A 21,695-nucleotide genomic window follows, 5' to 3' on the forward strand; every position below is an offset into this window, starting at 1 on the left:
CTGTCCTGCCCGAGGTGACCTAACAGAGTGGTGTCCTCGGCTGGCCACAAGCTGGCGCATCCCTCTGAGGCAAGTGGAGCTGGGACCGGCACAGCCAGCTGCCTCACCAGTCCTGCCTCTGTGCCACTGTGTGATCCATGACACACACCTCCAACACAACCTGACGCACACCTCTTCTCAGACGCATCATCGGCCACAGCTGCACCCTTGCACCAACACTGAAAGGCAAGCCCTTGGCCACTGCATGCACACCCGTCGAGAGCCACTTCTCGAGCTTTTCCACAAGGAGCCTGGCTCCTGCAGCTGACCAGGGTGTGAGGCGAAGCTGCTGAGCCTCAGGGAACAAAGGCTCCCATCTCCCGCATGGCCACCCCGCACCAGGCTGCCTTCCCATGGCTCTGAGGCTGCACTGCCCTGCCTTGATTTGTGTGAGCCACACATTCTGTTCAGACTTGTGGAACCCACGACACACTCACCTGCCACCTGCGGTGCCATGGTCCCCTGGGGCAGCTCGTCTCACTGAAAGACACAAGGGCATGAGAGAAGCTCAAGGGGGAGCCTCCAGTGTCTCCTAGTTCCTGTACCTCGGGGAACACACAGCAAGCCCAGCAGGAACAAGGCTGGCTTCATGTTGCCCGAGCAACTACTCGAGACCAGGAACTGAGTCTTGGCCTGTTTGGGGGCCTCCACGTCCCCAGTGTGCATGGCTTTCTCCCGAGAACACATGTGGGGCCCCCAGGGTCCTCTGGTCACACTGGGACTGTGCTGGGCCTCAGCGTAATCCTATTGAGCATGACTTTTTTAAGTCATCACCTTTCTTCAGTATGGGATCTCATCATTGACCCAGTGCAAGGCACAGCAGCAGAGCAGGTGGCACAAGATGCGCCCTCCCACCTCCAGGGAACAGGTGGATTGGCTTACCATGACAAGTCCCAGAGATGTCTTTTGGCAACAGGGTGGGCAGCAGCAGCATTTCATGGGCTCTGTGCTCTTGCAAGTGGCCCTGGAGTGCAGGAGAGTGGAAGGGATGGGGGCTTCCGGTGGAGACATCATCTGTGGGACAGGCAGAGGCGGGTGGGTGAGAAGAGCAGCATGAGCCGCTTCTGAGTGCACTGGCTCTGGGTGGGTTGTGGTCCCCATGCTGCAGCTGAGGGTGTCCAGGCAGGCAGGCTGCGTGCTGGGGCAGACAAGCTCCGCCCACTCGGCTTGGGACAACTGGGCCCACAGGTACCCCAGACCCACAGGTGCCATTGGCCCACATGGCCCTGCTGAAAGACACTCTGTGTGCCTCTCTTTCCTGCCCCTGATGCCCACATCCTGGCACATTCCTGGCAGCACAAGCAAGCAGGGCCACAGTGTTGGCATGACAGCATTGGTTCCAGGGGCTTTACTCAGGGAGGGCCCTTCACAACCCTCGTCTCACACCTAACAACATGGCATCAGTGTCTGTCCCGAGCTACCCAAGAACAGGCTGCGAGCACACACCGCATCCAGGAGCTCAGGTTCTGCCCTGCACACACACGTTCCTCTGCACACCACAGACCTGGACAGCTTAGAGAGATGAGGAATAGTCACGGGGCTGGACAAGAGGCTAAGTCTTGTGGTGTGGCTTGGAAGCCACCCGTGTAGGTGTAGGCATCCGTTTTCAGGGAGCCCTGGCACCTGGGCTGCGCTCAGGACAGCCTGAAGCCCAGCCATGTGGCGTGGCATGGCATGCAATTCAGACAGACAGTGCCAGCTGTGGGCACGGGACCCAAATGGCACTGCCTGCAGCTGTCCTGCCCGAGGTGACCTAACAGAGTGGTGTCCTCGGCTGGCCACAGGCTGGCGCATCCCTCTGAGGCAAGTGGAGCTGGGACCGGCACAGCCAGCTGCCTCACCAGTCCTGCCTCTGTGCCACTGTGTGATCCATGACACACACCTCCAACACAACCTGACGCACACCTCTTCTCAGACGCATCATCGGCCACAGCTGCACCCTTGCACCAACACTGAAAGGCAAGCCCTTGGCCACTGCATGTACACACATCGAGAGCCACTTCTCGAGCTTTTCCACAAGGAGCCTGGCTCCTGCAGCTGACCAGGGTGTGAGGCGAAGCTGCTGAGCCTCAGGGAACAAAGGCTCCCATCTCCCGCATGGCCACCCCGCACCAGGCTGCCTTCCCATGGCTCTGAGGCTGCACTGCCCTGCCTTGATTTGTGTGAGCCACACATTCTGTTCAGACTTGTGGAACCCACGACACACTCACCTGCCACCTGCGGTGCCATGGTCCCCTGGGGCAGCTCGTCTCACTGAAAGACACAAGGGCATGAGAGAAGCTCAAGGGGGAGCCTCCAGTGTCTCCTAGTTCCTGTACCTCGGGGAACACACAGCAAGCCCAGCAGGAACAAGGCTGGCTTCATGTTGCCCGAGCAACTACTCAAGACCAGGAACTGAGTCTTGGCCTGTTTGGGGGCCTCCACGTCCCCAGTGTGCATGGCTTTCTCCCGAGAACACATGTGGGGCCCCCAGGGTCCTCTGGTCACACTGGGACTGTGCTGGGCCTCAGCGTAATCCTATTGAGCATGACTTTTTTAAGTCATCACCTTTCTTCAGTATGGGATCTCATCATTGACCCAGTGCAAGGCACAGCAGCAGAGCAGGTGGCACAAGATGCGCCCTCCCACCTCCAGGGAACAGGTGGATTGGCTTACCATGACAAGTCCCAGAGATGTCTTTTGGCAACAGGGTGGGCAGCAGCAGCATTTCATGGGCTCTGTGCTCTTGCAAGTGGCCCTGGAGTGCAGGAGAGTGGAAGGGATGGGGGCTTCCAGTGGAGACATCATCTGTGGGACAGGCAGAGGCGGGTGGGTGAGAAGAGCAGCATGAGCCGCTTCTGAGTGCACTGGCTCTGGGTGGGTTGTGGTCCCCATGCTGCAGCTGAGGGTGTCCAGGCAGGCAGGCTGCGTGCTGGGGCAGACAAGTTCCGCCCACTCGGCTTGGGACAACTGGGCCCACAGGTACCCCAGACCCACAGGTGCCATTGGCCCACATGGCCCTGCTGAAAGACACTCTGTGTGCCTCTCTTTCCTGCCCCTGATGCCCACATCCTGGCACATTCCTGGCAGCACAAGCAAGCAGGGCCACAGTGTTGGCATGACAGCATTGGTTCCAGGGGCTTTACTCAGGGAGGGCCCTTCACAACCCTCGTCTCACACCTAACAACATGGCATCAGTGTCTGTCCCGAGCTACCCAAGAACAGGCTGCGAGCACACACCGCATCCAGGAGCTCAGGTTCTGCCCTGCACACACACGTTCCTCTGCACACCACAGACCTGGACAGCTTAGAGAGATGAGGAATAGTCACGGGGCTGGACAAGAGGCTAAGTCTTGTGGTGTGGCTTGGAAGCCACCCGTGTAGGTGTAGGCATCCGTTTTCAGGGAGCCCTGGCACCTGGGCTGCGCTCAGGACAGCCTGAAGCCCAGCCATGTGGCGTGGCATGGCATGCAATTCAGACAGACAGTGCCAGCTGTGGGCACGGGACCCAAATGGCACTGCCTGCAGCTGTCCTGCCCGAGGTGACCTAACAGAGTGGTGTCCTCGGCTGGCCACAAGCTGGCGCATCCCTCTGAGGCAAGTGGAGCTGGGACCGGCACAGCCAGCTGCCTCACCAGTCCTGCCTCTGTGCCACTGTGTGATCCATGACACACACCTCCAACACAACCTGACGCACACCTCTTCTCAGACGCATCATCGGCCACAGCTGCACCCTTGCACCAACACTGAAAGGCAAGCCCTTGGCCACTGCATGCACACCCGTCGAGAGCCACTTCTCGAGCTTTTCCACAAGGAGCCTGGCTCCTGCAGCTGACCAGGGTGTGAGGCGAAACTGCTGAGCCTCAGGGAACAAAGGCTCCCATCTCCCGCATGGCCACCCCGCACCAGGCTGCCTTCCCATGGCTCTGAGGCTGCACTGCCCTGCCTTGATTTGTGTGAGCCACACATTCTGTTCAGACTTGTGGAACCCACGACACACTCACCTGCCACCTGCGGTGCCATGGTCCCCTGGGGCAGCTCGTCTCACTGAAAGACACAAGGGCATGAGAGAAGCTCAAGGGGGAGCCTCCAGTGTCTCCTAGTTCCTGTACCTCGGGGAACACACAGCAAGCCCAGCAGGAACAAGGCTGGCTTCATGTTGCCCGAGCAACTACTCAAGACCAGGAACTGAGTCTTGGCCTGTTTGGGGGCCTCCACGTCCCCAGTGTGCATGGCTTTCTCCCGAGAACACATGTGGGGCCCCCAGGGTCCTCTGGTCACACTGGGACTGTGCTGGGCCTCAGCGTAATCCTATTGAGCATGACTTTTTTAAGTCATCACCTTTCTTCAGTATGGGATCTCATCATTGACCCAGTGCAAGGCACAGCAGCAGAGCAGGTGGCACAAGATGCGCCCTCCCACCTCCAGGGAACAGGTGGATTGGCTTACCATGACAAGTCCCAGAGATGTCTTTTGGCAACAGGGTGGGCAGCAGCAGCATTTCATGGGCTCTGTGCTCTTGCAAGTGGCCCTGGAGTGCAGGAGAGTGGAAGGGATGGGGGCTTCCGGTGGAGACATCATCTGTGGGACAGGCAGAGGCGGGTGGGTGAGAAGAGCAGCATGAGCCGCTTCTGAGTGCACTGGCTCTGGGTGGGTTGTGGTCCCCATGCTGCAGCTGAGGGTGTCCAGGCAGGCAGGCTGCGTGCTGGGGCAGACAAGCTCCGCCCACTCGGCTTGGGACAACTGGGCCCACAGGTGCCCCAGATCCACAGGTGCCATTGGCCCACATGGCCCTGCTGAAAGACACTCTGTGTGCCTCTCTTTCCTGCCCCTGATGCCCACATCCTGGCACATTCCTGGCAGCACAAGCAAGCAGGGCCACAGTGTTGGCATGACAGCATTGGTTCCAGGGGCTTTACTCAGGGAGGGCCCTTCACAACCCTCGTCTCACACCTAACAACATGGCATCAGTGTCTGTCCCGAGCTACCCAAGAACAGGCTGCGAGCACACACCGCATCCAGGAGCTCAGGTTCTGCCCTGCACACACACGTTCCTCTGCACACCACAGACCTGGACAGCTTAGAGAGATGAGGAATAGTCACGGGGCTGGACAAGAGGCTAAGTCTTGTGGTGTGGCTTGGAAGCCACCCGTGTAGGTGTAGGCATCCGTTTTCAGGGAGCCCTGGCACCTGGGCTGCGCTCAGGACAGCCTGAAGCCCAGCCATGCGGCGTGGCATGGCATGCAATTCAGACAGACAGTGCCAGCTGTGGGCACGGGACCCAAATGGCACTGCCTGCAGCTGTCCTGCCCGAGGTGACCTAACAGAGTGGTGTCCTCGGCTGGCCACAAGCTGGCGCATCCCTCTGAGGCAAGTGGAGCTGGGACCTGTACAGCCAGCTGCCTCACCAGTCCTGCCTCTGTGCCACTGTGTGATCCATGACACACACCTCCAACACAACCTGACGCACACCTCTTCTCAGACGCATCATCGGCCACAGCTGCACCCTTGCACCAACACTGAAAGGCAAGCCCTTGGCCACTGCATGCACACACATCGAGAGCCACTTCTCGAGCTTTTCCACAAGGAGCCTGGCTCCTGCAGCTGACCAGGGTGTGAGGCGAAGCTGCTGAGCCTCAGGGAACAAAGGCTCCCATCTCCCGCATGGCCACCCCGCACCAGGCTGCCTTCCCATGGCTCTGAGGCTGCACTGCCCTGCCTTGATTTGTGTGAGCCACACATTCTGTTCAGACTTGTGGAACCCACGACACACTCACCTGCCACCTGCGGTGCCATGGTCCCCTGGGGCAGCTCGTCTCACTGAAAGACACAAGGGCATGAGAGAAGCTCAAGAGGGAGCCTCCAGTGTCTCCTAGTTCCTGTACCTCGGGGAACACACAGCAAGCCCAGCAGGAACAAGGCTGGCTTCATGTTGCCCGAGCAACTACTCGAGACCAGGAACTGAGTCTTGGCCTGTTTGGGGGCCTCCACGTCCCCAGTGTGCATGGCTTTCTCCCGAGAACACATGTGGGGCCCCCAGGGTCCTCTGGTCACACTGGGACTGTGCTGGGCCTCAGCGTAATCCTATTGAGCATGACTTTTTTAAGTCATCACCTTTCTTCAGTATGGGATCTCATCATTGACCCAGTGCAAGGCACAGCAGCAGAGCAGGTGGCACAAGATGCGCCCTCCCACCTCCAGGGAACAGGTGGATTGGCTTACCATGACAAGTCCCAGAGATGTCTTTTGGCAACAGGGTGGGCAGCAGCAGCATTTCATGGGCTCTGTGCTCTTGCAAGTGGCCCTGGAGTGCAGGAGAGTGGAAGGGATGGGGGCTTCCGGTGGAGACATCATCTGTGGGACAGGCAGAGGCGGGTGGGTGAGAAGAGCAGCATGAGCCGCTTCTGAGTGCACTGGCTCTGGGTGGGTTGTGGTCCCCATGCTGCAGCTGAGGGTGTCCAGGCAGGCAGGCTGCGTGCTGGGGCAGACAAGCTCCGCCCACTCGGCTTGGGACAACTGGGCCCACAGGTGCCCCAGACCCACAGGTGCCATTGGCCCACATGGCCCTGCTGAAAGACACTCTGTGTGCCTCTCTTTCCTGCCCCTGATGCCCACATCCTGGCACATTCCTGGCAGCACAAGCAAGCAGGGCCACAGTGTTGGCATGACAGCATTGGTTCCAGGGGCTTTACTCAGGGAGGGCCCTTCACAACCCTCGTCTCACACCTAACAACATGGCATCAGTGTCTGTCCCGAGCTACCCAAGAACAGGCTGCGAGCACACACCGCATCCAGGAGCTCAGGTTCTGCCCTGCACACACACGTTCCTCTGCACACCACAGACCTGGACAGCTTAGAGAGATGAGGAATAGTCACGGGGCTGGACAAGAGGCTAAGTCTTGTGGTGTGGCTTGGAAGCCACCCGTGTAGGTGTAGGCATCCGTTTTCAGGGAGCCCTGGCACCTGGGCTGCGCTCAGGACAGCCTGAAGCCCAGCCATGCGGCGTGGCATGGCATGCAATTCAGACAGACAGTGCCAGCTGTGGGCACGGGACCCAAATGGCACTGCCTGCAGCTGTCCTGCCCGAGGTGACCTAACAGAGTGGTGTCCTCGGCTGGCCACAAGCTGGCGCATCCCTCTGAGGCAAGTGGAGCTGGGACCTGCACAGCCAGCTGCCTCACCAGTCCTGCCTCTGTGCCACTGTGTGATCCATGACACACACCTCCAACACAACCTGACGCACACCTCTTCTCAGACGCATCATCGGCCACAGCTGCACCCTTGCACCAACACTGAAAGGCAAGCCCTTGGCCACTGCATGCACACACATCGAGAGCCACTTCTCGAGCTTTTCCACAAGGAGCCTGGCTCCTGCAGCTGACCAGGGTGTGAGGCGAAACTGCTGAGCCTCAGGGAACAAAGGCTCCCATCTCCCGCATGGCCACCCCGCACCAGGCTGCCTTCCCATGGCTCTGAGGCTGCACTGCCCTGCCTTGATTTGTGTGAGCCACACATTCTGTTCAGACTTGTGGAACCCACGACACACTCACCTGCCACCTGCGGTGCCATGGTCCCCTGGGGCAGCTCGTCTCACTGAAAGACACAAGGGCATGAGAGAAGCTCAAGGGGGAGCCTCCAGTGTCTCCTAGTTCCTGTACCTCGGGGAACACACAGCAAGCCCAGCAGGAACAAGGCTGGCTTCATGTTGCCCGAGCAACTACTCGAGACCAGGAACTGAGTCTTGGCCTGTTTGGGGGCCTCCACGTCCCCAGTGTGCATGGCTTTCTCCCGAGAACACATGTGGGGCCCCCAGGGTCCTCTGGTCACACTGGGACTGTGCTGGGCCTCAGCGTAATCCTATTGAGCATGACTTTTTTAAGTCATCACCTTTCTTCAGTATGGGATCTCATCATTGACCCAGTGCAAGGCACAGCAGCAGAGCAGGTGGCACAAGATGCGCCCTCCCACCTCCAGGGAACAGGTGGATTGGCTTACCATGACAAGTCCCAGAGATGTCTTTTGGCAACAGGGTGGGCAGCAGCAGCATTTCATGGGCTCTGTGCTCTTGCAAGTGGCCCTGGAGTGCAGGAGAGTGGAAGGGATGGGGGCTTCCAGTGGAGACATCATCTGTGGGACAGGCAGAGGCGGGTGGGTGAGAAGAGCAGCATGAGCCGCTTCTGAGTGCACTGGCTCTGGGTGGGTTGTGGTCCCCATGCTGCAGCTGAGGGTGTCCAGGCAGGCAGGCTGCGTGCTGGGGCAGACAAGCTCCGCCCACTCGGCTTGGGACAACTGGGCCCACAGGTGCCCCAGACCCACAGGTGCCATTGGCCCACATGGCCCTGCTGAAAGACACTCTGTGTGCCTCTCTTTCCTGCCTCTGATGCCCACATCCTGGCACATTCCTGGCAGCACAAGCAAGCAGGGCCACAGTGTTGGCATGACAGCATTGGTTCCAGGGGCTTTACTCAGGGAGGGCCCTTCACAACCCTCGTCTCACACCTAACAACATGGCATCAGTGTCTGTCCCGAGCTACCCAAGAACAGGCTGCGAGCACACACCGCATCCAGGAGCTCAGGTTCTGCCCTGCACACACACGTTCCTCTGCACACCACAGACCTGGACAGCTTAGAGAGATGAGGAATAGTCACGGGGCTGGACAAGAGGCTAAGTCTTGTGGTGTGGCTTGGAAGCCACCCGTGTAGGTGTAGGCATCCGTTTTCAGGGAGCCCTGGCACCTGGGCTGCGCTCAGGACAGCCTGAAGCCCAGCCATGCGGCGTGGCATGGCATGCAATTCAGACAGACAGTGCCAGCTGTGGGCACGGGACCCAAATGGCACTGCCTGCAGCTGTCCTGCCCGAGGTGACCTAACAGAGTGGTGTCCTCGGCTGGCCACAAGCTGGCGCATCCCTCTGAGGCAAGTGGAGCTGGGACCTGCACAGCCAGCTGCCTCACCAGTCCTGCCTCTGTGCCACTGTGTGATCCATGACACACACCTCCAACACAACCTGACGCACACCTCTTCTCAGACGCATCATCGGCCACAGCTGCACCCTTGCACCAACACTGAAAGGCAAGCCCTTGGCCACTGCATGCACACACATCGAGAGCCACTTCTCGAGCTTTTCCACAAGGAGCCTGGCTCCTGCAGCTGACCAGGGTGTGAGGCGAAGCTGCTGAGCCTCAGGGAACAAAGGCTCCCATCTCCCGCATGGCCACCCCGCACCAGGCTGCCTTCCCATGGCTCTGAGGCTGCACTGCCCTGCCTTGATTTGTGTGAGCCACACATTCTGTTCAGACTTGTGGAACCCACGACACACTCACCTGCCACCTGCGGTGCCATGGTCCCCTGGGGCAGCTCGTCTCACTGAAAGACACAAGGGCATGAGAGAAGCTCAAGAGGGAGCCTCCAGTGTCTCCTAGTTCCTGCACCTCGGGGAACACACAGCAAGCCCAGCAGGAACAAGGCTGGCTTCATGTTGCCCGAGCAACTACTCGAGACCAGGAACTGAGTCTTGGCCTGTTTGGGGGCCTCCACGTCCCCAGTGTGCATGGCTTTCTCCCGAGAACACATGTGGGGCCCCCAGGGTCCTCTGGTCACACTGGGACTGTGCTGGGCCTCAGCGTAATCCTATTGAGCATGACTTTTTTAAGTCATCACCTTTCTTCAGTATGGGATCTCATCATTGACCCAGTGCAAGGCACAGCAGCAGAGCAGGTGGCACAAGATGCGCCCTCCCACCTCCAGGGAACAGGTGGATTGGCTTACCATGACAAGTCCCAGAGATGTCTTTTGGCAACAGGGTGGGCAGCAGCAGCATTTCATGGGCTCTGTGCTCTTGCAAGTGGCCCTGGAGTGCAGGAGAGTGGAAGGGATGGGGGCTTCCGGTGGAGACATCATCTGTGGGACAGGCAGAGGCGGGTGGGTGAGAAGAGCAGCATGAGCCGCTTCTGAGTGCACTGGCTCTGGGTGGGTTGTGGTCCCCATGCTGCAGCTGAGGGTGTCCAGGCAGGCAGGCTGCGTGCTGGGGCAGACAAGCTCCGCCCACTCGGCTTGGGACAACTGGGCCCACAGGTGCCCCAGACCCACAGGTGCCATTGGCCCACATGGCCCTGCTGAAAGACACTCTGTGTGCCTCTCTTTCCTGCCCCTGATGCCCACATCCTGGCACATTCCTGGCAGCACAAGCAAGCAGGGCCACAGTGTTGGCATGACAGCATTGGTTCCAGGGGCTTTACTCAGGGAGGGCCCTTCACAACCCTCGTCTCACACCTAACAACATGGCATCAGTGTCTGTCCCGAGCTACCCAAGAACAGGCTGCGAGCACACACCGCATCCAGGAGCTCAGGTTCTGCCCTGCACACACACGTTCCTCTGCACACCACAGACCTGGACAGCTTAGAGAGATGAGGAATAGTCACGGGGCTGGACAAGAGGCTAAGTCTTGTGGTGTGGCTTGGAAGCCACCCGTGTAGGTGTAGGCATCCGTTTTCAGGGAGCCCTGGCACCTGGGCTGCGCTCAGGACAGCCTGAAGCCCAGCCATGCGGCGTGGCATGGCATGCAATTCAGACAGACAGTGCCAGCTGTGGGCACGGGACCCAAATGGCACTGCCTGCAGCTGTCCTGCCCGAGGTGACCTAACAGAGTGGTGTCCTCGGCTGGCCACAAGCTGGCGCATCCCTCTGAGGCAAGTGGAGCTGGGACCTGCACAGCCAGCTGCCTCACCAGTCCTGCCTCTGTGCCACTGTGTGATCCATGACACACACCTCCAACACAACCTGACGCACACCTCTTCTCAGACGCATCATCGGCCACAGCTGCACCCTTGCACCAACACTGAAAGGCAAGCCCTTGGCCACTGCATGCACACACATCGAGAGCCACTTCTCGAGCTTTTCCACAAGGAGCCTGGCTCCTGCAGCTGACCAGGGTGTGAGGCGAAGCTGCTGAGCCTCAGGGAACAAAGGCTCCCATCTCCCGCATGGCCACCCCGCACCAGGCTGCCTTCCCATGGCTCTGAGGCTGCACTGCCCTGCCTTGATTTGTGTGAGCCACACATTCTGTTCAGACTTGTGGAACCCACGACACACTCACCTGCCACCTGCGGTGCCATGGTCCCCTGGGGCAGCTCGTCTCACTGAAAGACACAAGGGCATGAGAGAAGCTCAAGGGGGAGCCTCCAGTGTCTCCTAGTTCCTGTACCTCGGGGAACACACAGCAAGCCCAGCAGGAACAAGGCTGGCTTCATGTTGCCCGAGCAACTACTCGAGACCAGGAACTGAGTCTTGGCCTGTTTGGGGGCCTCCACGTCCCCAGTGTGCATGGCTTTCTCCCGAGAACACATGTGGGGCCCCCAGGGTCCTCTGGTCACACTGGGACTGTGCTGGGCCTCAGCGTAATCCTATTGAGCATGACTTTTTTAAGTCATCACCTTTCTTCAGTATGGGATCTCATCATTGACCCAGTGCAAGGCACAGCAGCAGAGCAGGTGGCACAAGATGCGCCCTCCCACCTCCAGGGAACAGGTGGATTGGCTTACCATGACAAGTCCCAGAGATGTCTTTTGGCAACAGGGTGGGCAGCAGCAGCATTTCATGGGCTCTGTGCTCTTGCAAGTGGCCCTGGAGTGCAGGAGAGTGGAAGGGATGGGGGCTTCCAGTGGAGACATCATCTGTGGGACAGGCAGAGGCGGGTGGGTGAGAAGAGCAGCATGAGCCGCTTCTGAGTGCACTGGCTCTGGGTGGGTTGTGGTCCCCATGCTGCAGCTGAGGGTGTCCAGGCAGGCAGGCTGCGTGCTGGGGCAGACAAGCTCCGCCCACTCGGCTTGGGACAACTGGGCCCACAGGTGCCCCAGACCCACAGGTGCCATTGGCCCACATGGCCCTGCTGAAAGACACTCTGTGTGCCTCTCTTTCCTGCCCCTGATGCCCACATCCTGGCACATTCCTGGCAGCACAAGCAAGCAGGGCCACAGTGTTGGCATGACAGCATTGGTTCCAGGGGCTTTACTCAGGGAGGGCCCTTCACAACCCTCGTCTCACACCTAACAACATGGCATCAGTGTCTGTCCCGAGCTACCCAAGAACAGGCTGCGAGCACACACCGCATCCAGGAGCTCAGGTTCTGCCCTGCACACACACGTTCCTCTGCACACCACAGACCTGGACAGCTTAGAGAGATGAGGAATAGTCACGGGGCTGGACAAGAGGCTAAGTCTTGTGGTGTGGCTTGGAAGCCACCCGTGTAGGTGTAGGCATCCGTTTTCAGGGAGCCCTGGCACCTGGGCTGCGCTCAGGACAGCCTGAAGCCCAGCCATGCGGCGTGGCATGGCATGCAATTCAGACAGACAGTGCCAGCTGTGGGCACGGGACCCAAATGGCACTGCCTGCAGCTGTCCTGCCCGAGGTGACCTAACAGAGTGGTGTCCTCGGCTGGCCAGAAGCTGGCGCATCCCTCTGAGGCAAGTGGAGCTGGGACCTGCACAGCCAGCTGCCTCACCAGTCCTGCCTCTGTGCCACTGTGTGATCCATGACACACACCTCCAACACAACCTGACGCACACCTCTTCTCAGACGCATCATCGGCCACAGCTGCACCCTTGCACCAACACTGAAAGGCAATCCCTTGGCCACTGCATGCACACACATCGAGAGCCACTTCTCGAGCTTTTCCACAAGGAGCCTGGCTCCTGCAGCTGACCAGGGTGTGAGGCGAAGCTGCTGAGCCTCAGGGAACAAAGGCTCCCATCTCCCGCATGGCCACCCCGCACCAGGCTGCCTTCCCATGGCTCTGAGGCTGCACTGCCCTGCCTTGATTTGTGTGAGCCACACATTCTGTTCAGACTTGTGGAACCCACGACACACTCACCTGCCACCTGCGGTGCCATGGTCCCCTGGGGCAGCTCGTCTCACTGAAAGACACAAGGGCATGAGAGAAGCTCAAGGGGGAGCCTCCAGTGTCTCCTAGTTCCTGTACCTCGGGGAACACACAGCAAGCCCAGCAGGAACAAGGCTGGCTTCATGTTGCCCGAGCAACTACTCGAGACCAGGAACTGAGTCTTGGCCTGTTTGGGGGCCTCCACGTCCCCAGTGTGCATGGCTTTCTCCCGAGAACACATGTGGGGCCCCCAGGGTCCTCTGGTCACACTGGGACTGTGCTGGGCCTCAGCGTAATCCTATTGAGCATGACTTTTTTAAGTCATCACCTTTCTTCAGTATGGGATCTCATCATTGACCCAGTGCAAGGCACAGCAGCAGAGCAGGTGGCACAAGATGCGCCCTCCCACCTCCAGGGAACAGGTGGATTGGCTTACCATGACAAGTCCCAGAGATGTCTTTTGGCAACAGGGTGGGCAGCAGCAGCATTTCATGGGCTCTGTGCTCTTGCAAGTGGCCCTGGAGTGCAGGAGAGTGGAAGGGATGGGGGCTTCCGGTGGAGACATCATCTGTGGGACAGGCAGAGGCGGGTGGGTGAGAAGAGCAGCATGAGCCGCTTCTGAGTGCACTGGCTCTGGGTGGGTTGTGGTCCCCATGCTGCAGCTGAGGGTGTCCAGGCAGGCAGGCTGCGTGCTGGGGCAGACAAGCTCCGCCCACTCGGCTTGGGACAACTGGGCCCACAGGTGCCCCAGACCCACAGGTGCCATTGGCCCACATGGCCCTGCTGAAAGACACTCTGTGTGCCTCTCTTTCCTGCCCCTGATGCCCACATCCTGGCACATTCCTGGCAGCACAAGCAAGCAGGGCCACAGTGTTGGCATGACAGCATTGGTTCCAGGGGCTTTACTCAGGGAGGGCCCTTCACAACCCTCGTCTCACACCTAACAACATGGCATCAGTGTCTGTCCCGAGCTACCCAAGAACAGGCTGCGAGCACACACCGCATCCAGGAGCTCAGGTTCTGCCCTGCACACACACGTTCCTCTGCACACCACAGACCTGGACAGCTTAGAGAGATGAGGAATAGTCACGGGGCTGGACAAGAGGCTAAGTCTTGTGGTGTGGCTTGGAAGCCACCCGTGTAGGTGTAGGCATCCGTTTTCAGGGAGCCCTGGCACCTGGGCTGCGCTCAGGACAGCCTGAAGCCCAGCCATGCGGCGTGGCATGGCATGCAATTCAGACAGACAGTGCCAGCTGTGGGCACGGGACCCAAATGGCACTGCCTGCAGCTGTCCTGCCCGAGGTGACCTAACAGAGTGGTGTCCTCGGCTGGCCACAAGCTGGCGCATCCCTCTGAGGCAAGTGGAGCTGGGACCTGCACAGCCAGCTGCCTCACCAGTCCTGCCTCTGTGCCACTGTGTGATCCATGACACACACCTCCAACTCAACCTGACACACACCTCTTCTCAGACGCATCATTGGCCACAGCTGCACCTTTGCACCAACACTGAAAGGCAAGCCCTTGGCCACTGCATGCACACACATCGAGAGCCACTTCTCGAGCTTTTCCACAAGGAGCCTGGCTCCTGCAGCTGACCAGGGTGTGAGGCGAAGCTGCTGAGCCTCAGGGAACAAAGGCTCCCATCTCCCGCATGGCCACCCCGCACCAGGCTGCCTTCCCATGGCTCTGAGGCTGCACTGCCCTGCCTTGATTTGTGTGAGCCACACATTCTGTTCAGACTTGTGGAACCCACGACACACTCACCTGCCACCTGCGGTGCCATGGTCCCCTGGGGCAGCTCGTCTCACTGAAAGACACAAGGGCATGAGAGAAGCTCAAGGGGGAGCCTCCAGTGTCTCCTAGTTCCTGTACCTCGGGGAACACACAGCAAGCCCAGCAGGAACAAGGCTGGCTTCATGTTGCCCGAGCAACTACTCGAGACCAGGAACTGAGTCTTGGCCTGTTTGGGGGCCTCCACGTCCCCAGTGTGCATGGCTTTCTCCCGAGAACACATGTGGGGCCCCCAGGGTCCTCTGGTCACACTGGGACTGTGCTGGGCCTCAGCGTAATCCTATTGAGCATGACTTTTTTAAGTCATCACCTTTCTTCAGTATGGGATCTCATCATTGACCCAGTGCAAGGCACAGCAGCAGAGCAGGTGGCACAAGATGCGCCCTCCCACCTCCAGGGAACAGGTGGATTGGCTTACCATGACAAGTCCCAGAGATGTCTTTTGGCAACAGGGTGGGCAGCAGCAGCATTTCATGGGCTCTGTGCTCTTGCAAGTGGCCCTGGAGTGCAGGAGAGTGGAAGGGATGGGGGCTTCCGGTGGAGACATCATCTGTGGGACAGGCAGAGGCGGGTGGGTGAGAAGAGCAGCATGAGCCGCTTCTGAGTGCACTGGCTCTGGGTGGGTTGTGGTCCCCATGCTGCAGCTGAGGGTGTCCAGGCAGGCAGGCTGCGTGCTGGGGCAGACAAGCTCCGCCCACTCGGCTTGGGACAACTGGGCCCACAGGTGCCCCAGACCCACAGGTGCCATTGGCCCACATGGCCCTGCTGAAAGACACTCTGTGTGCCTCTCTTTCCTGCCCCTGATGCCCACATCCTGGCACATTCCTGGCAGCACAAGCAAGCAGGGCCACAGTGTTGGCATGACAGCATTGGTTCCAGGGGCTTTACTCAGGGAGGGCCCTTCACAACCCTCGTCTCACACCTAACAACATGGCATCAGTGTCTGTCCCGAGCTACCCAAGAACAGGCTGCGAGCACACACCGCATCCAGGAGCTCAGGTTCTGCCCTGCACACACACGTTCCTCTGCACACCACAGACCTGGACAGCTTAGAGAGATGAGGAATAGTCACGGGGCTGGACAAGAGGCTAAGTCTTGTGGTGTGGCTTGGAAGCCACCCGTGTAGGTGTAGGCATCCGTTTTCAGGGAGCCCTGGCACCTGGGCTGCGCTCAGGACAGCCTGAAGCCCAGCCATGCGGCGTGGCATGGCATGCAATTCAGACAGACAGTGCCAGCTGTGGGCACGGGACCCAAATGGCACTGCCTGCAGCTGTCCTGCCCGAGGTGACCTAACAGAGTGGTGTCCTCGGCTGGCCACAAGCTGGCGCATCCCTCTGAGGCAAGTGGAGCTGGGACCTGCACAGCCAGCTGCCTCACCAGTCCTGCCTCTGTGCCACTGTGTGATCCATGACACACACCTCCAACTCAACCTGACACACACCTCTTCTCAGACGCATCATTGGCCACAGCTGCACCTTTGCACCAACACTGAAAGGCAAGCCCTTGGCCACTGCATGCACACACATCGAGAGCCACTTCTCGAGCTTTTCCACAAGGAGCCTGGCTCCTGCAGCTGACCAGGGTGTGAGGCGAAGCTGCTGAGCCTCAGGGAACAAAGGCTCCCATCTCCCGCATGGCCACCCCGCACCAGGCTGCCTTCCCATGGCTCTGAGGCTGCACTGCCCTGCCTTGATTTGTGTGAGCCACACATTCTGTTCAGAGACTTGTGGAACCCACGGCACACTCACCTGCCACCTGCGGTGCCATGGTCCCCTGGGGCAGCTCGTCTCACTGAAAGACACAAGGGCATGAGAGAAGCTCAAGAGGGAGCCTGTTGTTTGGTGTGGAGTTGGTTAGCACTGGTTATGCTGAGCACTACAGGGAATGGTCTTGTGGCTGAAAGCACCTGGTCTAATGGAACTCAGCTGTATCCAGTTTCCGCTACTGAGGGTATGGAAGTAAGGGTAAACAAAATCTAGGTGAAAAGTCAAGAGAGGAGGCAATAAAATCAGCCCTCGGAGAGAGGTGGAGAGTGACTTCTCACATCACTGGTTTCCTTGTTGTTGCCTCATCCCCAGATTATTCACCCTGTCCACGTTACTATGCTAGCAGCCCGAAACAAATAACACCTAACGTGGGGCATGCAAGAAGGACATCTTAGGGACTCCTGGACCTATGATAGCAAGTTTAAAATTTAGAAATTTTGTAGGGTCATAACTGATTTCATGCAGACCCTCTCCCTGTGCTAGGGCACAAGGAAAATCTCAGTGACCCCTGGAACTCTGGAAGCGCATAATCAATCTCATCCCCAGACCCTCTACCTCTTCCGGGGCATGAGGGACAATCTGAGGGACCCCAGAAATCCAGAGGCAAGTTTAGGATTTAACTCTGGAGTGTCATAATTAATTTAATCCCCACACCTTCCCCGCGTTCTGTGGTACGAGGGACAATCTGAGGGACCCTGGAAATCCAGAGGCAATTTTAGAATTTAAAAACTCTGGAGGGGTATAATTAATTACATCCCCAGACCTTCTCCCCGTTCTCAGGCACAAGGGATAATCTGAGGGACCCCAGAAATCTAGAGGCAGGCTTAGAAATTTTTGCAGGGGCATAAGTAAAATTATCATGGGGCAAGAACTCACGAAAGTGCAGGTAATTAAAGGAATCAAAGATCTGCTCCAGTCACAAGGCACCGACACTAAGATTAAGGCCTCACAGAGTTTCTTTGAAACTGTCTGCGACGTATTCCCATGGTTTGCTATCATTGTAGTCACCTTCTTTCTCAGGCGCTTGGCAAAAAGTGCTTTGCCATCCCCTCAAGCAGTGGGGCAACCCCACCATAAAAAATGGTCCATTAGAAGGAGGAGAGAGCTGCAAACCAGGGTAAAATAGGAGAGGGAACCCCAAACCAGACAATGTCTGGAGAAAGTGCGTGAAGAAGATTCGCAGTCCTCTTATGAGGAGGATGAAGAGGAAAAGAATGGAAGTGAGTTTGTCGAGGATCCTCCATCTGTAGAGCATGAGCCAAGCAAAAATCTCTCTTGGACAGGCACAGAGCCGTCTGCGCCACCTGAGCCATTGGCGCCATCACATCTGGACACAATTGTAAAAGATTTACAGGAGCAACTTCTCTTTTACGTACAGAAAACGCCTCTGAAGTGAATGACACCAAGTTCCAGTGCACCCTGATAGCATGCTGGAATGGCAATTGAGATTCTGCTGTTATCCTGCACCTGCCCTGAATCCTACCTGTGACTGTTGGGACTGATGGAGAAGCCTTTGTTGACCTGATAAAGAATAAAAGAGACTTTGGCATAATGGTGACCATCATAGCCAGTACATCAGCAGCTGCCACCACCAGCTACCATGGTGACAGTGAACAAGGTCGCGGAACAGACTGCCAGAGTTACGGGCAACAGGACTTTACTGATGAACATGAGCGGGTGGGCATGCTTGCATTGTAACTGCGGGTTGATTTGTTGGCAGAGGAACAGCAGTTGCTGTCAGACTTGGTCTAGGCATCTTGTACCCCATCTTATGCCGTTTTGTGTGTATCACCTATGCAAGTGCAAAATGTTTCCCAAGCCCTGGAACTGCTGTCTGCTGGTTGCTACCGAGCTAAAAATACTCCTAGCCATGGTACAGGGTTACCAGCCTCCCCAAGTATGGTTTCTGCATCTGTAGCAGGCAACACATTGAATGGCAGCCAGTGATGGGTAAGATGGACCGGGCACTGACCAACCTAAGACAGGGGCTCCGTCATGCTATGGAGATTTCCGATGATGGGTAAGGCTGATAACCTGAGAGTCTACAACCTAAGACAGGCACATTCAAGTCTGCTTTAAAAGAGAAAAGGGGGATCTGTTGTATACTAAGGAGCTGGTTAGCACTCATTAAGCTGAACACTACAGGGATTGGGCTTCGGGCTGAAAGTACCTGGTCTAATCCAACTCAGCTGTATCCAATATTATGCTGATGAGGGTGTGGGGGAAAGCATAAACAAAAAATAGGTGAAAGGTCAAGAGAGGAGGCAATAAAAGCAGGCCTCGGACGAGGCCTGGGCGAGAGAGAATTCCATCATCTCTGATCTACGTGTTAGTCCCTCATCCCGAGATCCTTACCCTTGTCAACCTTACTGGGCTAGCTGGCCGGAACAGGAGCCTCCAGTGTCTCCTAGTTCCTGCACCTCGGGGAACACACAGCAATCCCAGCAGGAACAAGGCTGGCTTCATGTTGCCCGAGCAACTACTCGAGACCAGGAACTGAGTCTTGGCCTGTTTGGGGGCCTCCACGTCCCCAGTGTGCATGGCTTTCTCCCGAGAACACATGTGGGGCCCCCAGGGTCCTCTGGTCACACTGGGACTGTGCTGGGCCTCAGCGTAATCCTATTGAGCATGACTTTTTTAAGTCATCACCTTTCTTCAGTATGGGATCTCATCATTGACCCAGTGCAAGGCACAGCAGCAGAGCAGGTGGCACAAGATGCGCCCTCCCACCTCCAGGGAACAGGTGGATTGGCTTACCATGACAAGTCCCAGAGATGTCTTTTGGCAACAGGGTGGGCAGCAGCAGCATTTCATGGGCTCTGTGCTCTTGCAAGTGGCCCTGGAGTGCAGGAGAGTGGAAGGGATGGGGGCTTCCGGTGGAGACATCATCTGTGGGACAGGCAGAGGCGGGTGGGTGAGAAGAGCAGCATGAGCCGCTTCTGAGTGCACTGGCTCTGGGTGGGTTGTGGTCCCCATGCTGCAGCTGAGGGTGTCCAGGCAGGCAGGCTGCGTGCTGGGGCAGACAAGCTCCGCCCACTCGGCTTGGGACAACTGGGCCCACAGGTGCCCCAGACCCACAGGTGCCATTGGCCCACATGGCCCCGCTGAGACACTCTGTGTGCCTCTCTTTCCTGCCCCTGATGCCCACATCCTGGCACATTCCTGGCAGCACAAGCAAGCAGGGCCACAGTGTTGGCATGACAGCATTGGTTCCAGGGGCTTTACTCAGGGAGGGCCCTTCACAACCCTCGTCTCACACCTAACAACATGGCATCAGTGTCTGTCCCGAGCTACCCAAGAACAGGCTGCGAGCACACACCGCATCCAGGAGCTCAGGTTCTGCCCTGCACACATACGTTCCTCTGCACACCACAGACCTGGACAGCTTAGAGAGATGAGGAATAGTCACGGGGCTGGACAAGAGGCTAAGTCTTGTGCTGCGGGTTAATTTCTTTTTGACTAAGAGTATGCATCATCATATTTATTCTCTCCATCCAACTTTTTCTTAGTGCCTTCATTTCCTGTTTTTCATCCTTTGATTATTTCCTCTCTTGCCCGTTTTTTTTTTTTTTTTTGTAATTTGCAAATTTTTTATGCACTAAATCATTATTGTTGCTTTTCCTCTGTTTTTCAATTTATTGCCACAGTACTTTTCGGCCTTTTTATCTTCCTTTCTGCTTCGTATTTCCATAGCCGACTCTCAACAGATTTATTTCCTTGTTTTTTAGCATGCTTTGTATAATTCCTTTTGTAACATATTACTTAATTTTTAAAATCTGTCTTGTGAATTTTTTACCATTGCTGTGAAACAGAGGAGGAATTTGTTAGCCTTTGAAATATTTTTCATGTATCATTTTCATGACTGTCTCTTTTTGCACCTGGCCATGATTTTATGTGAGACTTCAGATATGCAAACATGCCTAATTCTCACATTTGTGTTTTGCTTGAGTCTGTTTTCAAATGACTCAGATTTTTTTATTTTTTATCCTGTTTGTGATGACTCACACTGATCATGAACGTTGCTTCAGTTATCCATTTACAGTCACCTGGACCTGTGTTTCCTTATACCAAAGGGACCTCTAATTTCACTGAAATCACATTGAGATGTTTGAGCTAAGTTTGATCCTTCTCTGTGGTTTATTCATCTTTTATGAGCACTTGCGTGAAATTGTGGACCTTTTGGTGGGTTGCATGTCATAAATTTCCAGGGCCAGTGGAGTTTTTTTTTTTTTTTAATCCGGAAGACATGGCGATCCCTAGTTCTTCTTACAGCACTGTGAACCTGGTGGGCCTCTGTGTAATATTATTGTTTATGATTTTATGTCATCATGATTCTCAAGACTATATAAGGTCTCACCATGGCATCTGCAGTAGGAATCCTTCTGAATGATTTAATTTTTTCATCCAAGTTTTGGAATGACTAGCTTACCACAGGACATCCCTAGCTTCTTTTGTCATCAGGACCACCAGTAGTAGCATATGCCTCTGGAACTGTATCCCTGCATCCTTAAACCTGGGATATGAACTCATATGGCTTTATATTTTATATAATTTCAGGACATTGAATGATTCAATGTTAATTGACAGCAGGATCAAGTTTGGGCCCACTGATCTCAGGCACATTTCTTCATGTTGACCTAGATCAAGCTTCCTATGCAGCCATCATTGATGGCTGTATAGGCAAACTCTATGTACCTTTCCTGAGAATCCCTCCACCAGTTTTTCTCGGGAAGATTGAGGTACATTTGAGGCCCTTCACGAAGCTTAAAGAGACTAGCCTTTCCTGCCTCTGATACCAATGTACTGGTGGGAACCCATACTAGACAAAGAAGTACCAACAGCCCCTTGGCCACAGAGCATGGTTGGCATAAATCACACCCAAAGAGGTACAAAGGAGATGTTGGCCTACTAACAGGACTTGGCCCTCTGAGGTTGGGTGCCCCCATCCAGGGTGCATTTACACACTGGATCCCAGTGTGAACAAGGGATGAATCTGAAGCACTAAAATCAGGGATCAGCATTACCTTGACCCAGTACTTGCTGGAGTGTCCATGCAACCTATTTTGCAGTGTCCAGGAAACCCATGTGAAGCTCCTACTTGCCCAGCACCTGCAAATCTGGCTGCTCCCAGACCTCCCTCCCTGCCTCAGTATGGTTCATGGACATTGCCTTCCATCTCATCTAAGTCCTTCCTTCGCACAAAAGCCTGATCCTCAGTGTTTCTACACTTCTAACCACCCTC

At 56.5% G+C, this 21,695-nt stretch overlaps 11 non-coding genes across 11 annotated transcripts; all 11 read right to left on the bottom strand.

The window, feature by feature from the left end:
- Positions 1 to 767: 767 nt before the first annotated feature.
- On the bottom strand, positions 768 to 845 carry LOC131480612 (small nucleolar RNA SNORD115). The gene has a single exon (XR_009245666.1). It is a non-coding gene; the product is annotated as a small nucleolar RNA SNORD115 (small nucleolar RNA).
- Positions 846 to 2,540: 1,695 nt separating this feature from the next.
- On the bottom strand, positions 2,541 to 2,618 carry LOC131480613 (small nucleolar RNA SNORD115). The gene has a single exon (XR_009245667.1). It is a non-coding gene; the product is annotated as a small nucleolar RNA SNORD115 (small nucleolar RNA).
- A 1,695-nt stretch (positions 2,619 to 4,313) lies between these two features.
- On the bottom strand, positions 4,314 to 4,391 carry LOC131480614 (small nucleolar RNA SNORD115). The gene has a single exon (XR_009245668.1). It is a non-coding gene; the product is annotated as a small nucleolar RNA SNORD115 (small nucleolar RNA).
- A 1,695-nt stretch (positions 4,392 to 6,086) lies between these two features.
- On the bottom strand, positions 6,087 to 6,164 carry LOC131480615 (small nucleolar RNA SNORD115). Its single transcript, XR_009245669.1, has one exon. It is a non-coding gene; the product is annotated as a small nucleolar RNA SNORD115 (small nucleolar RNA).
- Positions 6,165 to 7,859: 1,695 nt separating this feature from the next.
- LOC131480616 (small nucleolar RNA SNORD115) lies at positions 7,860 to 7,937 on the bottom strand. The gene has a single exon (XR_009245670.1). It is a non-coding gene; the product is annotated as a small nucleolar RNA SNORD115 (small nucleolar RNA).
- Positions 7,938 to 9,632: 1,695 nt separating this feature from the next.
- On the bottom strand, positions 9,633 to 9,710 carry LOC131480617 (small nucleolar RNA SNORD115). Its single transcript, XR_009245671.1, has one exon. It is a non-coding gene; the product is annotated as a small nucleolar RNA SNORD115 (small nucleolar RNA).
- A 1,695-nt stretch (positions 9,711 to 11,405) lies between these two features.
- Positions 11,406 to 11,483, bottom strand: LOC131480618 (small nucleolar RNA SNORD115). Its single transcript, XR_009245672.1, has one exon. It is a non-coding gene; the product is annotated as a small nucleolar RNA SNORD115 (small nucleolar RNA).
- A 1,695-nt stretch (positions 11,484 to 13,178) lies between these two features.
- Positions 13,179 to 13,256, bottom strand: LOC131480619 (small nucleolar RNA SNORD115). The gene has a single exon (XR_009245673.1). It is a non-coding gene; the product is annotated as a small nucleolar RNA SNORD115 (small nucleolar RNA).
- Positions 13,257 to 14,951: 1,695 nt separating this feature from the next.
- On the bottom strand, positions 14,952 to 15,029 carry LOC131480620 (small nucleolar RNA SNORD115). The gene has a single exon (XR_009245674.1). It is a non-coding gene; the product is annotated as a small nucleolar RNA SNORD115 (small nucleolar RNA).
- Positions 15,030 to 19,056: 4,027 nt separating this feature from the next.
- On the bottom strand, positions 19,057 to 19,134 carry LOC131480621 (small nucleolar RNA SNORD115). Its single transcript, XR_009245675.1, has one exon. It is a non-coding gene; the product is annotated as a small nucleolar RNA SNORD115 (small nucleolar RNA).
- A 1,606-nt stretch (positions 19,135 to 20,740) lies between these two features.
- Positions 20,741 to 20,819, bottom strand: LOC118759340 (small nucleolar RNA SNORD115). The gene has a single exon (XR_004996133.2). It is a non-coding gene; the product is annotated as a small nucleolar RNA SNORD115 (small nucleolar RNA).
- Between the last annotated feature and the right edge of the window lie 876 nt (positions 20,820 to 21,695).

The sequence above is a fragment of the Ochotona princeps genome, chromosome 6, assembly GCF_030435755.1.
Source record: "Ochotona princeps isolate mOchPri1 chromosome 6, mOchPri1.hap1, whole genome shotgun sequence".
Classification (NCBI taxonomy): Eukaryota; Metazoa; Chordata; class Mammalia; order Lagomorpha; family Ochotonidae; genus Ochotona; species Ochotona princeps.